The 4,925-nt window shown below is 43.4% G+C and overlaps 1 pseudogene; it reads right to left on the reverse strand.

Moving 5' to 3' along the window:
• Positions 1-2,710: 2,710 nt before the first annotated feature.
• Positions 2,711-3,406, reverse strand: LOC132211509 (peptidyl-prolyl cis-trans isomerase A-like; annotated as a pseudogene).
• Positions 3,407-4,925: the final 1,519 nt, after the last annotated feature.

Below are 4,925 nucleotides of genomic sequence, written 5' to 3' on the forward strand. Positions count from 1 at the left end.
ATTCCTAAAATCTCTCAAACAAGCAGTAGCTGGCCTCAGCATGCCCTGTACCTCACAATAAGTGATCCCAGGCCTGGCACTAGTGTCAGTCCATATTGGTTTGCCACTCTTAGGATCCTCCAAGTCAAAGACAAGTAGCAGCCCTCTGCAGATTGCTTTGTAGCTCATGCTCAGGGGCCCCAGGCAGAGCACAGGTAGTGGCTGACTTTGCACCTCCTGGGAGGCCCCCGTGCCAGTGCACCTGGTGGTCAGCTTTAACCATGCTGGATTACAACTCTACCACCTCCATGAGTGACATACTCAAGGGGCAGACTTGGTGAGCAGCCAAAGCCCCACTGAAGCAAGTCCTGCTCCCATAAGGTTGGCTCCTGCACAGCAGCTCTTTTGCTGTAGTTGCAGCCAATTCTCACAATTGATTGGCTTGGGAGTCAATCCCCCCCAGTGAAGCCAACATCAATCAAGGCTCAATTACAGTAGGACAGTGCACACAGCTAAAATGGGTGCATCTGGAGTGCCCAGCTCAGGTGACCGGGGGCTGAGCCACTGAACCCTAACAGATACCTACTATATAAGGCCACTCTACCAATTCCAAGAGACATAGCATATCTACCTTATATATAGAAATAAACAAAATATGAAGACAAAGAAACATGTCACAAATGAAAGAACATGAGAAATCTCCAGAAAAATAAATGAAATGGAAGCAAGAAAACTATCAGATACAGAGTTCAAAACAATGATTATAAGGATGCTCAGGGAACTTACTGAGAACTTCAAGGAACTTAGTGAGAACATCAAAAGCATAAAAAAAGGACCAGTCAGAAATGAAAGATACACTAACTGAAATAAAGAATAATTTATAAGGAATCAACAGTAGAGTAGAGGATGCTGAGAATCAAATCAAGAATTTGGAATATAATGAAGCAAAAACCACCCAATCAGAATAGCAAAAAGAAAAAAGAATAAAAATATATGACGATAGTGTAAGAAGCCTCTGGGACAACTTCAAGTGTACCAACACTCATATCATGGAGGTGCAAGAAGGAGAAGAGAGGGAGCAAGAAATTGAAAACCTAACTGAAAAAATAAAGACAGAAAATTTCCCTTACCCAGTGAAAGAAATAGACATTCAAGTCCAGGAAGCACAGAGAGTCCCAAATAAGATGAACCCAAAGAGGCCCACACCAAGGCACATCATAATTAAAACCCCAAAGGTTAAAGACAGAGAATCTTCTTAAAAAAATGTTTTTGTTGATTTTAGAGAGGGAGGGAGAGGGATAGAGAGAGATAGAAACATCAATAATGACAGAGAATCATCGATTGGCTGCCTCCTGCACTCCCCCAACTGCGGACCGAGCCCACAACCTGGGAATGTGCCCTTGACTGCAATAAAACCTGGTACTCTCCAGTCAGCAGGCCAGTGCTCTATTCACTAAGCCAAACTGGCTAGGGCCAAAGAGAGAATCTTAAAAGCAGCAAGAGAAAAGCAGTTAGTTACCTAACAAGTAGTGCCCATACAACTGTCAGTTGATTACTAAACAGAAACTTTGTAGGCTAGAAGGGAGTGACAAGAAATATTCAAAGTGAAATTTGAAATATGAAAAGTATGAACCCACAACTAAGATTATTCTATCCAGCGAAACTATCATTTAGAATTGAAGGTCAGATAAAGAACTTCCCAGACAAAGAAAACTAAAGGAGTTCATCACCACCAAACCAGTATTACATGAAATGTTTAAGGAAATTCAAGAAGAAGAAGAAGAAGAAGAAGGAGGAGGAGGAGGAGGAGGAGGAGGAGGAGGAGGAGGAGGAGGAGGAGGAGGAGGAGAGGGAGAGGGAGAGGGAGAGGGAGAGGGAGAGGGAGAGGGAGAGGGAGAGGGAGAAGAAGAAGAAAATAATTATGAACAGTAAAATGACAATAAATACATATCTATCAACAATTGAATCTAAAAATCAAAATAAATGAACAAGCAGAACAAGAGAATACTCATAGATACAAAGAACATGTTTACTGTTGCCAGATGGGAGGGAGTTAGAGGCTAGGTGGAAAAGATGAAGGGATTTAGAAGTACAAATTAGTAATTATAGTGTAGTCATGGGGGTGTAAAGTACAGCATAGGGAATACAGTTAATAATATTCTAATAACTATGCATGGTGTTAGGCGGGTATGAGATTTTTTTGTATGATCACTTAATAAGTTTTATATCTAATCACTGGGGTGTACACCTGAAATTAATGTAATATTGTATGTCTATGGTAATTGAAAAAAATGATTTAAAAAAACCAGATTTACTGAGGCAGAGTTGACCTGTGTTGAACTGAGCATATTTAGAGTATGCAATTTAATGTTTTAACATAGGTATACAACTATAAAACCACCACTATCAGGATCATGAAAATACCTATTATTCCTGAAGTTTTCTCATACACCTTTATCATCCTCTCCTCTCTCCCACCCCACCCCTCACAGGCAACAATTGATCTCTTTCTTCTTAGTCTGCATTTTCCAGAATTTTATTTTGTATATGAAATCATACAGTACATAACTCTTTTTGTCTAACTTTTTTTTTACCCGTCACAGCTGTTTTGGGATTCATTCACATTGTTTTGTGTATCAATAGTTTGTTCTTTCTTACTGTCGAGTAGTATTTCATTAAATAGGTATACCACAATTTGCTTATCAGTTTACTTTTTTTTTTTTTACAGACAACTGTTTAGTTTTTATTCCATAATCATAAACTTAACTCTGCAATCCAGCTAGATTGGGAAGGGGTAGGGAAATTATGGAACCCAATAAACTGGCAAGAGCACAAAGATTATAGAACATTCCAAGCAAATCAGGGTGAAGGGGTGCTCTCCTAAGCTACAGAAGGAATGGTCTGGCGGTTAAGATAAAACACAAGTCAAATTTATTAGAGTTGTTCACAGTCAGCAATGGTGATCTTCTTGCTGGTCTTGCCATTCCTGGACCCAAGGGCTCCATGGCTGTCACAATATCCATGCCTTCTTTCACCTGGCCGAAGACCACATGCTTGCCATCTAACCACTCAGTCTTGGCAGCGCGGATGAAAAACTGGGAGCCATTTGTGTTCGGGTCAGCATTTGCCATGGACAAGATGCCAGGACCTGTATGTTTCAGGATGAAGTTCTCATCCTCAAATTTATCCCCATGGACTTGCCGCCTGTGCCATTATGGCGTGTGAAGTCACCACTCTGGCACATAAATCCCGGAATAATTCTGTGAAAGCAGGAACCTTTATAACCAAATCCTTTCTCCCCAGTGTTCAGAGCATGGAAGTTTTCTGCTGTCTTTGGAACTTTGTCTGCAAACAGCTCGAAGGAGACGCCACCCAAGGGCTCGCTGTTGATGCGATGTTGAAGAACACGGTGGGATTCACCATGGTTGGTCACAGGCGGCTTCGGGGCGGTGGCGTCTGCCTATCAGTTTACTCTTTGATGGGTATTTGGATTGTTTCCACTTTTTCACTATTGCAAATTAAGCTGCGAACACACACACACACACACAAGAATAAAATTTAAATTTAAACTTAGCCCATCCACTTAGTATGATACTCATGCATGAACTTCAGTTTTAATCATTTGAGTAACTGTGGATATAAGTGTTTGTGCAGAGACTTTTATCCTTTCCTTATTTCCCTGCAGTCACATGGTTGGGGTGATTCAAAGTTTGTAAACTGGATTCAAGTAAGAGTAAACTCTGGGACTTATCCTCATAAGAATACAGTATTCAAGGACCAAGATGGCGGCATAGGTAAACACCGGAAATTGCTGCCTCCCACAACAAATTAAAAAATACAACTAAAAGACAAAACAGACATCATCCAGAACCATGAGAAGGCTGGCTGAGTGGAAATTCTACAACTAGAAGGAAAGAGAAAAGCACACTGAGACTCAGAGGAGGTGTGGAAGTGCAGAGGGACGGAGGTGCACGCAGCAAGGACTGGCAACTGAGGACGCGGCTGTCTTTTTGAATCGGGAGGGAGTCACAAGCCCCCGACTGCTCTGAACTCCAGTTCCAGGTGAGGCTCTGGGAAATCTAGACTCATACGGGGAAACTGGACTGTCTGGCAGTGGGCAGAACTTGGAACTCGAGGGCGGCTTTCTCTCAAAGGTGCTTGCAGCGATTACCGGGACACTGAGACCCGAGGCCCCTTAGGGCAGGGCTGAGGATCAGCCATAGCTGCTTGCTCCACCCTGTTGATTCCCTGAGACCCCCCCCCCAAGCTGGGGCAGAGGATTTTGCATATGAATCCTCTGGCCCTTTGCAATCTGAAAATTACCTAACAAACTGCAGCTGGGCCAGACAGACCCAGAACTTCCAAGAGAAGGCCCAAGGCCCCACAGCTGCTTGCATTGCTTCACAGCTGGGCCTCATCTGGGCACCTCCAAACCCCAAACAAGGAAGGGGAATCTGCAGATCTCCTTGTAGCTCCTACTGGGTAGCCTCAGGAAGAGGCTAAATTAGCACCTCCTTAGATCCAAGAGCCAGTGTACCCAGTGGTCAGAGTGGGACCATCCAATTACAACTCCTCAGATCCATAAGGGACACACTCAGGGCAAAGAATCAGTGAGCACCAAAGCCCCACAGAAGCAAGTCTTGCCTCATAAGGGTGTCTTCAGCACAGAAGTTCTCCCACTCCAGACACAGCTGATTCTCACAGCCAATTGGCCTGGAGGTCATTTCCTCCCAGTGATACCTACAATAATCAAGGCTTAACTACAACAAGACTGTGCACAAAGCCCACAAAGGGGTGCACCAAGAGTGTCCACCTCAGGTAATTGGGGAGGCTGAGCCACTGGGCCCTATAGGACACCTAGCTCACAAAACCCCTCTACCAACACAGGGAAGCATAAAAAATGCAGAGACAAAGAAACAGGTCACAAATGACAGAAATGGAGGAAA

This window comes from Myotis daubentonii, chromosome 1 (assembly GCF_963259705.1).
Source record: "Myotis daubentonii chromosome 1, mMyoDau2.1, whole genome shotgun sequence".
Taxonomy (NCBI): Eukaryota; Metazoa; Chordata; class Mammalia; order Chiroptera; family Vespertilionidae; genus Myotis; species Myotis daubentonii.